Below are 12519 nucleotides of genomic sequence, written 5' to 3'. Positions count from 1 at the left end.
GTGATTTTGTGTGGAAAGGAGAACATGCACACACATCAAAAAGCTAGGAAGCTTCACAGAAGCCCCAGTAGTTACTATGCAAAAACTGAGGTCAAAACATTTTATTTCCCTTTCCTCTAACAAGGCTAAAATAAGATCAATACTAAGAATTCTGATTTATCATCAAGATTATCGTAACAAAATAATGAATGTTTAGGTCATAAGACAAAACATTTGGATATTTTTATCAATTTAACTTCAATTTAACTTTCATTTGTGAAAGTCTGACAATATGGCAAAGCTTCCAGCTCTCCTGTAAGAGAAACAGTATTTTCAGTCTTACATAACTGGTACTTCTGCAATTCACACCATTGGAGCTGTACCTCTGCCTTTACCATAGAGTTTAAGTGCACATTGTTTATAACAGTGATTGCATTTGTAGCGTGGTGACTTACAAACACAAGTCTCAGACTGCACTTTTACTAGGTGCTGCCAGAGATAAATGCCTCGATAGACCCCCTGGAAGGAAACTGCAGTGCTGCTGTCAATGCAACATACACAAGACCACGAACTGAAGGCAGGAGGAAAAGGCTCTGGGCATGCTGCTGCTGACCCAGTCTCCAAACAGCCTCACCACAGCAGCACAGTAGGAACTTGCTTTAGAAAACATCAGGTCCAAAAAAAAAATCCCTCAAACAGTGACCGTATGTGGAACTGTTCCTGCTAAAGCATTCATATCTACCTTTACAGTAAAGCTGAAGTGATTTAATACTTTTTCTGCTTGGCTGCCCTTTCATCCCCCCATCCCTTCTTAGGCTTCTGGCTTTTGAAATGATTCTCTTTCACCATTATGTACATATCATTTGTAGCTATAAAGGTTTAACTGATGCAGTCTTCAGTCACGGTATATTTACTGGTTTATTTTTCTCTGTGGTGCAATGTCCTTGTGCCATTTTTATTTTGTTTGATTTTAAATTTATTTTTATATAAAACATCTCTACTTACACAATCAAATGTCACAAGGAAACAAACAAAGGACTAAAGAGGCTCCCACTGTGCTCTCCAGCATTACACTAAAACTGCTTCCAGCTTTCAAGGATTCTGATTTCAGTTTATGTACTAGACCACCTAACTTATGCACACATGAAAATACTTTTTTTGTTCAGCTGATTCAATTTTGGCTATCAAAAAAATCATGTTTCAGTGTCAAGTATATAAGCAACACCCATGTTCCATCATGTTCAAGGAAATTATTCCAACTAGGGGATGTAGTAGTTTATTAAACAAATCATTTTCCAGGATATGTGTACTTATGTTTCTTTTTTTAAGTACATTATGTTCTTTTCTGCTCAGTTTTGTGTGAAGCATAACTGTTCTACAAATCCAGTCTCCCTGTCCAAACTGAAAATCATGCTTATGCCAGTAGCAGGCCTCTCTGCCCCATGCTTCACACTGCTCCTTTTGGGCAAACTCTTTCCATTTTGGAGATTCCTCTGAAGACTTTTTCATTACCTTTCTTCAGTTTGTTTCTTTAGGTTAAATGCTATGTCTGTTTTGCATTGAAAGATAGATAATACCATGATGTCAGAATTTGTTATTGTTGTCAAAAATCTAAAATATTCTTACTGTATTTTTCCCCCAGAATGGAAACTTGTATTTTCTTTTTTTACAGAACGGTTCTCAGACACTATGAAGTTCAGGTATTACTACGTGCTTTGTAATCCCATTTTTTTTATTAGCTAATAAAATTAAGGAGGTCTTTGAGCTTTAATATGAAGTTAATAGCACAAATATTGAGAGCTACATTGCTCATATTTCTGTAATAAACTGACATCTGATTTATTTTTCTTTTCCTAATCGCACACTAGCAAACAGTTATTTGCTTAACATAGCACAAATAAGCACAGCCTTCCAGCACATCTTCCCTTTCAGTAATTCTGTTTCTCTTTACACAGCAGCATATGGCAGGGATCAAGAAGTAAAAAAGAAGTTGAAAAAAATTACTCTTATTTTACTAAACTTCATTACTGATCTGTTTTATAAATAGAGTCCTCCATTTTTTCAGTACATTGCTATTACCATGAAATCTTTAACACAGCAAGTAGCACGAAGAGGAGCAGGTAGACATGCTCAAAAATTCTAACAACAAAATGCGTAATGCACGGGGTCAGGAGCACAGCTCATACTATCACAGTTTTCTCAACAAACACCCACTCCTTGCTACCCCGCTCATGGAGCGGATCAGGCAGATGTGAATACATCATATTTTAGCTCTCTCTCTGCCTCCCATGGTAATAGAGAAGCTAAAAGAAATGGAACACGCAGTTGGCTGAACCATGAACTCCTGGAGATGCCCATAGCTAATTGCTAGCATAGGATTTATTGTTTTTCTTGACATCCTTCCTGCCCACACTTTCCCGTGCCACTGCTTGTAACACGTATGGCCACAGGAGAATGGCAGGTCCAACACTGTAGTTCCTGAGTTTCTCATCTCTGAAGCAAAACTCTGCCCTAAGGAAGTCAGAAGTTAACAGATATCATTGAATATGTATTTGGCACATTCATGCCAGAAGTTTTATGAGATCAAAGCATGCTAAACAGCTGAGATTTGATGCCCGTTTCAAACACTCACTCAAATTATTGAATACAGCATCAGTTAAATATATACAAAATGCTTGTTACATCAACATTAAAAACGAGACGAGGTTTTGGTCAACAGGAACTGTGAGCTGCCCAGAACAACCAACCTCAGTTCACAGAGGAGAGACAAGAGCACCCAGTCTCCTGGCTCCCAATCCATCCCTCCTTCTATTTACTAAAAGCTTTTATCCTAAGAAGGAAGGAGTAAGCTGCCTTTTTTTTCCTTTTTAAATGACAGTATATCAACACAGATAAGTGACACTTAGCATAACAATCAGGCCAAAACTATTTTGTTCATTAATTTTTTTCTGATTTAATTCTCTACAGAATAAATAAGAAAGAAATGACCAACAGCCAACAGCAGGAGTGCAAAAAAACAGGGGGAAAAAAGGGTTGATGAAAGTTGCACCACAGACCTACAGATTCTGAAGCCACAAACACTTAGAAGACTTACTGAGATAGAGCCCAGTTATCTGTCCTTGACTAAGAATTTCGTTGGAGAAACAAATGTTTGGGAGGTAAGAGTATCCTGCTGTTCACAGCACCTTCACAGAAGTCAAATGGAAACTTTTAGTTTGAGAGCTCTTTTTCCTAGGAACAACAAAGCATACTTGAGAGACAACTCTGAGATTTTGATGTTTTGCCTTACTACCAGAGAAATCCATGATAATACAATGATTTCTCTCAGCATTTCACCATACAAAAAGAACTTAAATTCATGGTGCAGAGAGTCAGAAAGTCAAACATCCTTTTGATGTACATAAAAGACCTAAGAAAGGGATGAGCAGGTAATGATTTAACCATTGAACAGAAAATAATACAAAAATAACTTCTTTGTTCACATGTGTACTGACCTCAGGAAATACACTGCATGTGAGGTAGAAGAGAAAAAAAACAAAGGATAAATTTTAAAATCCTGTGGAAGACTTGCTTTCAATAAATACACAACACTGTTTTCCTGGACTAGAAACAAAACTCCCCCAGAGATTAACAGCACAGTGATTAATAGCATCGTGATTAAACAAACCATAAGGTACACACTAGCACATAGGCCTTACATTCCCTTTATCTTCCTTCCTTCCACAATGTGAGAATATAAAAAGAAGAGTACTAATAATACTACTGCATGATCAGCACTGGAAGTTAACAGCCTGAATATTCTTTCCTTTACTTCAACAGGATTTCTAGCATATTAACATATTCAAAACAGCTGCTGAATTAGCATTACCTGAATTAATTTTATATTCCTTACTTTTCTTAAGAATTACTTCAACGATATAATGGAGACAAAGCTGAGAGGTAGCTGCTTTTTGACATTTTCAGTTGCTCAGGGGCCACCCATCCATTCAGAGATACTGAATGGGAACTGATGAAAGTAAAGAAAACAGGTTTTCTTCTTCACTAACTCCATCTCTTTCATCAGACAAATTGTGGCCATTCCCCTCTTCTCAGGGTTGAATGAAGAGTCCCTGGCAGCATTTGGTGCAGCAGGGGAAAAAAAGCATCATTTGTGGATACAGACCAAAACAGACCTCTCTCCACTCTGCTGCTCCCTTCTAGGGTTGTTGTGATAAGAAGCAGCAGTAGTGGTTTGAAACGTTTTAACCAAGAAAAACAACCAAAAACCCCAAACAACTACCACAGGACACACAGGATTTGGGATGATGCATTTTATTAGGTTTGCATTTTATTAAAAAAATGTTTCCCTGCTTTAAATACAGCTTTCCAGATTTCTGTTCTAGTGGCTGAAGTTAGAGCTCCAACACAAAACCAAAATACACTACTAAGTAAACTCTGACAGCTTTATTTCCACAAGAATATATTACTTTAGAAGAAATACTTAGCAGTCCCCTTTAACTAACCTTACTCAAAGTCTTAAAAATATTAAGTGCCTGTAATATCACTTTTTAGAAACATCTCAATACAGAGACTATGAAAAGCAAATAATGCCAGTTTTACTTTTTTTGAAAACTTTTTAAAAAAATGCTCAAAAAGGAGGGGTTTTTGTATCATTTTCAAGATAGAAAACCAAGGCAAAAGAAAAACTGAATAAAAATTTTCTAGAGGAATGTCTCTTTTCTTCCCATTTTATTTTGAGGTAATAATAACAGTTGTTCTAGAAGATTAATCAAATCATGTGTCATGAGGACATAACCAGAAAATAAGTGGTCTGTGGTCAGACAGAGATATTGGAGGCACTAAGAGAATGTGTCCAGTAGTGATGCTAACCAATGCAATGCAACTGAACTATATTTTAACCAAAACCACCACATTAGCAAGGCAATCATACAATTCCTGTATAGAAAAATTAATCAAAGAATAATTTGGGCTGGAAGGGTCATATATTGGGCTTTCAAGGCCATATATTCCAGCCGTCTGCAATGAACAGGCACATTTTCAACTAGATTGAATACCAGGTTTCTCAGAGCCCATCTGACCAGACCTGGAGTATTTCCTGAGATGTGGCATTCTACCACCTCTCCAGTGTTCTAGTGTTTCACCACCCTCACTGTAAAAAAATTCCTTCTTAAATCTAGTCTGAATCTAAGCTCTTAAAACCATTACCCCTTCTACTGTACAAAAGCAGCCAACAGTCAATTTAACGGTAAAACATCAAGAGCAGTCCTTTGAGGTATAACAGCATTTAACCAAATTTAAGGTCAGAAGATATTGTATCTAAACAAAAGATTTTATTTTTTTCTGATCTCCTGTACTTTGCAAATCTCACTTCAGTCATTTAATTTGCTGTATTTAGGTCTGCTAGTGCCAGCTTGCCAGAGAAGGCTTGTCAGCACGGGATTAAGGTGTGATGAAGGACTGCTGGGGGCTGGAGAACTTCATTCTGGTAACTTGTCTCTTCTGAGGCTAAAATCTGGACCTTGCTCTCAGTCATCCTACATCTAACCACAGCATCAGAGAGAAAAATGTTTTAATACTTGGCTTTTTGCTTTCAAAATTCCTCTGTGCCATTATTGCATTAACTTCCAATTTTTGCTTTTGTCAGCAAACTTAGCTAGGCAGGTTTGCTCTGTTGTTTTGTTGTTTTTTTTTTTTCCAGAGACACTTATCCTAACTTCCTGAACATTTGCTCTTGTCAATGTTTTCTTCCTCATTCCTTAACATTTGTTTGAAATTCAAATACTAAGTGTCTAGGGTCAGCCTCACCAACCTCAGTTACATTTTCTACATATATATACAAACGCACAGGTATGCGTATATTCCCATAAATACAGATGCATATTCTCATACATACATATATATATATATATATATATAATGAATATACAAATATCACAACCTTTTTTTTTCTACAGCACCACCTAGGGGACAGGACCCTTTCAAAGACCAAGTGTTTCAGACTGTGATTCCCAGCCCTATGACTGGGGTCTGTCTGACTTCCTCAGTTTTAGAAACTGGCTGCTTCAACTGTGAAACTTCTTTGATTTCACCATCATAGCTGTTTATTGTTTTGATAAAATGTGTAGACAGCATAATTGTCAATGATTTCATCTTTATTTGTAAATCATTAACAAAAATTATTTTAGGCTCTGAAGAGACAGAGACTTCTTTTTGAAGAGCCACTTTTGGGATGGCATCCTTTTCTTAATCCATTTAGCATATGCTTTATTGGTAATGTAGTTAGTGCAATAAAGTGATGAGCACATTCCCAACTTCCATTCTTTGCTTCTGGGACTGCTTACTCATTTTATATTAGGACTCACCAGAAATAACATATAACCTGTCCTGGATGCAAGGAACAGGAACTGTTCTGCCCCTTCCAAGCAAGCATCAACAGACTACAAAAGCTGTGCTGCTTCTGCAGCCTTCCAGCCCGTACACAAGGTACCTCCCCTCAAAGGAGTAACTTTCAACATTGTGAGCAGTTGCAGAAGACTGATTTTACATCTTCTTCCTCCAGCAGGTGATCAGGTCCTCAGACTCCTCGCAAGTTTTCCCTTTGTGTGACCTTCCTTTCTTTCTTGGCTGCACAGCCTGGGCTGACTTCCCAGCACCAGTCCCAGCCAGCTCTTTTTAAGCCCTTACCAGGGCAGTCAAGAATCTCCAAGGCGATTGGGCCACTGAAAGCTTTAGTATGTCTGAAGGAGTCAAGGGAAGAAATACTCTTCAATTCACAGAGAAAGGCCAAGAATCAGAAAGCTCCCTAGTAATTTTATTTTTTTTCTTGTCCACATTCATTCACTGCAGGCAACACTGGATTTTTTATGCCTCCCTTTCCAAAATCACTTAGCACGAGTGGGTATACAGCCTTCCACATGCTGTTTCACTTTTCCCTGTATTGTGGCAGAAATATTAGAGCATCAAGACATTTTTTAACTCTATCACTTAACAAGCAAGGTAAAAATTTCTTCAGACAGAAATTCCTGAATTCTGAGCTGCACTTTAGGTGTTCATTTCTTCTGTTGCATAGTCTCTCTCTAGAGACTAAAAACACTAGAATAAAGCAGAATTATTCAAAGGAACAGTAAAATTAAAATACACTGGAAGGGGAGGTAGTAGGGGTCTGCATCCTCCCACAGGTGAAAGCTAAGCCCCTTGACTGACAAACTTTGCAGTAGTGTGCCTTGGGTACTCTACATAAGCACAGTATGTATTAATTGAATAGATCATAGTTCACTTCACGTCCAAGATGAATTTAAAAAACAAATAAAGAAGAACTAACTTTTGAAAAATGAGCAGTTTTTAGAAAATGGCAGATACATTTTACTTTGGGTCAGCTTTAAGTTCTGAACAAGCCAGGACACAACACACGTTTACAACTGCCATGCTTTATACAAATAAACACCACTGTGTGAGACAGTGCAGCAGCCCCCATAATACTCCACAGTTACTCAGACAGAAATTAAAATGTCAATTAAACTGACCTCATTTATTTTCACATTTCCTGACTAAACCTGCCTATTCCTTTCTCTACAAAATTTCTGAATAAGTTGTAAATTTCAATTATTCCAAGAGGTATTTCAGACCAAGAAAGTTTATTAAATTTATATTAGGCCATAAACACAATCTGAAAGCAGCGTGTTTATTACTTCAAAGGAAACTAATCCAATAACATAAAAGCATAAACTTAAAACAAAAAAACCACTCGTCTTCTCAATTTACTGTATTTTATTTCTCAAAAATTCTGCTCACCATTTCTATTCATGTGTATATATTTTAAAGGAAATATGCAGTTTCAAAGCTTTTCAAGAAAAAACACTGGAAATTAAGAGCAAGGCACACTAACAGTTCAAGATGCATCCATGCAAAGATTACCATATAGTGATGTAACCTTTACTTATGCTTTCAGTAGAATAAACAAAAGGAGTCTACCATAGTCAAGAAGGAAAAAAAGTGGTACTCAGGTCAAGTAAAAATATTTTTTAGAAAAAAAGCCTATCAATACTAATATACAATAACAAAACACGAGAGACCTTTATGAGTAGGGAAATGCTGAAGAAAAATCTCCAGCTCTTTTCTAATGTGTATTAACAAATGATACCACATTTGTGAGGATAGTTTCATCTAGTCCTAAGGAGAGCAGCATACATAAATTGGAGAGAAGTATCTCTCTGAGTTTACAATATCTCACCTGTGAATTACGGTTTTAAACTAGCACTTTATAAAGAGATATATGAAAGCTTGAGTGCTTTCATAGCATTTCACAACTTTTAACGAATTCATATATTGATGAAGCATAATTATGCAAACCATCATACAAAATAAATAAACTAGGTACTTCACAGCACACAAAAAAGGTGACAAATTCTCATGTCATAGACAAAAGCTTTGGTAGGAAAACAAAAACCCACATTTTGCATTACATAGGTATTTCAGGGGAAGAGAAACGAGCAGCATACATGAAATTATCTCTTTATGGAAGTCGTTATTACAGGTGTCAGCACAGGTGTCAAAAAAAACCACATGCCTGTTAGTAAGAATCATCACAGAGGTGGAAACTTTTAAGTTATACTTTCAAAACCAACTCTTTGTTCATTTGTAACCAGATATTTGATGACCTTCATAGAGATAAGCCTTAAGCTTGACCTAGCAACAAAATTTCAGTTTAGAAAACTGTATCATGCCTGCAGTTTAAATGCATCCTCACCTATCTTAAACTGGCATATGTGAGAGGTCTGCATGTCCTGTGTGTGGCCTCAGAGACTGCTATGCTTCAGGAGCAAGTGAGATCATCCTTGTAGATTTTAAAGGTTCAGCTATATCAGGAAAGCTTTGTGCTTTCAACCATTCCCACAACAGCAGCATTCCTCCTGCATGCTACCATCTCATCTCCTCGACATACATGGGTATTACTAGACTAGCATAATTATGATTGTAGTGTTATTTAGTCCAGTTTGGAAGCCAGAATGAGGTAATACTATGGTTCCATATCGATGTCACATTTCATAGAAAACTCTTATTGCAATGATAACAGTATCAGTAATTTCACAAATGCATATGAGAATGGATTATTGAAACATAACAGTATTTGTTGATACACCTTCTTCAGAGTAAGTATATTGCTCACATTACATATTATTTCCTACTCTCTCCAACTCAAAATGGGTTCTGCTAATAATAAAAGCATACATTGCTTAAACCAGCTATGCAAGACAAAAGAATTTAAGCCAATAAATCTTTAGCTCACCTGGCACAGGTTTTCACTTTTCCAAATGGTAATTATTTTTAAAGAATTTGAAGAAATGGGAGAATTAAAGAGAAAAGGTCCATGACAGAAAATTCAAACCATTTTAAAGGGGGAGTGTCTTCAAAAAATTGAATTTTTTTTATTCAGGCTGCCCTAGTACTGGTACTATAGCCCTAAGCTCAAAATAAACTGAACTTTAATCTAGGTATTCTTGCCTTGCAGTCCATCATGCTTTCAGAGTTCAAAATAGCAAAGTAAAAATATGATTTTAGAAAAGATAAACACTTCTCTCAGACTGAATAAAATTGATGCTAAGGATGAAAACACAACAAACAGACAGCAAACACCACAACATTCTATTTCACGTTTTACATGAATGCTGCAAAGATGTAAGCAGTGGAAACTGCATTAACAATGCTTATATACCTGCATAGTAACAGCTACTAGCTTGTCCTCTTACTGTTTTTTATAAGAATATCAAGAAAAAAAAATTAAGTCCAACATACTAAACTTAATTGGACCCTGTTTCTATAGAGGTGAATTAATTCATTTCTTTTGGCTCTTATAGTGGAAGAATTCAGTGCACATTTCCCTCAAGCATCTTTCTGGGAAAGGACTGGGCACAACATTTGTATCAATTCCAGCGTCATTCATCTCTATTAAGCATCTGATGATCAAAATGATATTCAACTTATTTCTTACAGATCTACACTGGCACCCCATAAAAGGCTATTCAGTATCCAAAGTGACAAATTGGGATCATTATGAGCTTTGTATGATTATTTTATGACTCTCACACCATGGATTAGCATCTCTATTTGGCTGTTATCTCTGTAGCATACTAAACATGACATGCAATTGCAGGCACCTTCAGCTAAATGGAAATCAAAACCAGGAGTTCAGAAGAGGCACATCAGCAGTTACAACTTCTAGTTTGACAGTAGGCAATACAAGACAAGATCCTGCAAAAATCTGAGGGTATAAACAAAACGGTATGTTTATAGCACCTAAAGAGTAGTTTCAGCAAGTCCAGAGTTTTTCTAGAAGAGAACAAAAATCAGGTGAAGATGAGGAAAAACACAGCAGACAGAGGTTTTAGTCAAATGCTTTCTTCATTAGTCGATTCCCACTACAGAAGCCAACAGAGACTTCAAATGGACGAGTGAAGGTTTCCAGCTCCTCCGTCTTCTCTCAAGAAGAAGAGACAAGTCTCTTCTCCCTCCTGTTACCTCAGTGAAATGCTAAGTGTTTTGCAGTCATGCAAAATCATGCATCTCTAAGAAGCAATGAAGCTACAGTGAAGTCTTACAAAAGCAGCTTATAACCCCAAAATTGAACTTAAACTTGAAGGCTGTTTAAGTTTATATTTCAACTCTTTGTTTCACTCATGAAAGTTTCCACTTGTTGCTTAAAATAGCAGACGGAACATTTTTGTTTACTTCCACCCAAGAACAAAATTCCCTGAGATATCAAGGCAATGAAGAATATATGTACATGAGAGAGTGGAACAGCTTCTGGGGCCAAATTAGTCAAGTACTTTGTATATAAAATTAAGTATACCAGGAAGAGCTTTCTGATGTTAATTTTCTGCCTAGTGATAGAAAGTTATTATTGAATGCAAGTTTGATGTTCTTGCAAACATTTACATAAAAAGAATAAGAAAGTTATCTAAGAAATGCAATTACTGTACCTATACTAACCTCTAAGTATGCATATATGCCCAGATAACTCAGCCTTGACTCATTCATCATTTTAAATGTAATTATATAGGACTCAGCAAACAGAGCTCTTTTCTTCCTACTCCCACTTGCTCATCACTTCAATTTATCATCTGGTCCTATGAGCAAAAAAACTTCTCACATAACTATACATGATGACAAGAATTTAGAACTTCTAAAGACATATTACATCTATGTACAAGTAAGTAAAACTGAAGAGCAGCTATCATTTATGGACGGTCCTGCCAGACTCCTGCAATATGAAGAAAGAGGGGTGACAGAACTGCGCTTACACACATATTTACCTATTTAGTCATTACTCCTAAAAGAAGGTGCCAGTAAACAACTCCCAAGAGTATAACCTCTACCACAACTACACATGAAGGGGCTTGCATTGTTGGTTTGGGGTTTTTTTTATATTTTTTGCTGTGAATTTTGTCAACAAAGAATTTGCTTTACTTTATGTCTTGGCGTGACTTGACTTTTAATCCTTTCATACAGCTTTTTATATAAACACACAAGAAACTCAGAAGTATAAAATCTTTTGTCTTTTAAATGAAACTGTAAAGCCAACAGATTCAATTTTGCAATTGATTGGTTTCAACCCAAATTACTATTGTTCCAGACTTTTTTAATGGCAAAACAGAGACCACACTGAATCATTGTCTGTCAAGAAAATATGTTACACTCAACCAGCAGTGAAAAGGCACGTAAATGCCATGTAAATATCTTGTGGTAACTTATATTTGAAAGAAAAGCCCATGCACAGAGTTTACAATTATCACTCAGGCCAAACAGTATCCTCAGAGGCAGCACAGAATTGAACCAATGGGTTCAAGGATACATTTCTGACTTCCAAGAACACAGTTGAGACCTTACTTTTCCCTTGGCAGGGCTTTTCTCCAAAGGCTTTGAATGATGAATAGGAACAACATAAACACAGACACTGTCAGCCCCAGCTGCGTTCCTGTCTTTGCTTCACAGGCAGCCCAGCAAGTCCTGAGGTAGCACCAGGATTCCTGCATTTTATGGCTTTCAGGCAAAGTGGTTACTCGAAAAGCTCAAGACAAAGCATAGCTCTTGGAAGGCTGCTCAGTGGTCAGTGCAGTGATAGCAGGGGATGCAGCTACAGGGCAGCCCTCTCCCAGGTCACTCACATGCAACTCTCCCCTTCATGAGACACAGGCACTGGACCTTCCTGTTGAAGCTATACCGTGTGATATGAAATACATGGAGAAAGAAAACACCTGACTTACAATTAAGAGAGAAAGAGAGATGCTTGCTAAGAAACAAAGAGGGACGCAACAGCAAGGCTGCAATTCTTGCTCAGGTATGTGCTAGCTGGTTACAAAAAGTATAACCATGATCTACAAGCAATGCAAACCAGAAAAGTTGTGTGTTTGAGGAAGTCTTCAGGAAAAGGAGAAGTATTCAAGAGTCCTTAGAACAAGACACCTGATGCTACCTTGTATGGCAAATGAATGATCTATCCCAAGCTAATCATTCCCCCTTCTTATCCAGTGATGCGTTTTATTG

General features: G+C 37.0%; 1 protein-coding gene across 7 annotated transcripts in view; it reads right to left on the bottom strand.

Moving 5' to 3' along the window:
* Window positions 1–12519, bottom strand: part of CHRM3 (cholinergic receptor muscarinic 3) — a 265817-nt gene that overhangs the window by 235448 nt on the left and 17850 nt on the right. The window contains exon 2 of one of the 7 annotated variants that reach the window (XR_011149881.1): window positions 6192–6911. The exons of the other annotated variants lie outside the window; for them this stretch is intronic. The gene's annotated coding sequence lies outside the window, so the exon portion shown is untranslated. Of the gene's footprint in view, window positions 1–6191; window positions 6912–12519 lie in introns of those variants that run through there. 7 annotated transcript variants of the gene reach the window in all.

This window comes from Aphelocoma coerulescens, chromosome 3 (genome assembly GCF_041296385.1).
Source record: "Aphelocoma coerulescens isolate FSJ_1873_10779 chromosome 3, UR_Acoe_1.0, whole genome shotgun sequence".
In the NCBI taxonomy this organism is placed as follows: domain Eukaryota; kingdom Metazoa; phylum Chordata; class Aves; order Passeriformes; family Corvidae; genus Aphelocoma; species Aphelocoma coerulescens.
The sequence above is the reverse complement of the archived record's forward strand: the minus strand, read 5'-3'. Positions and strand labels throughout refer to the sequence as shown.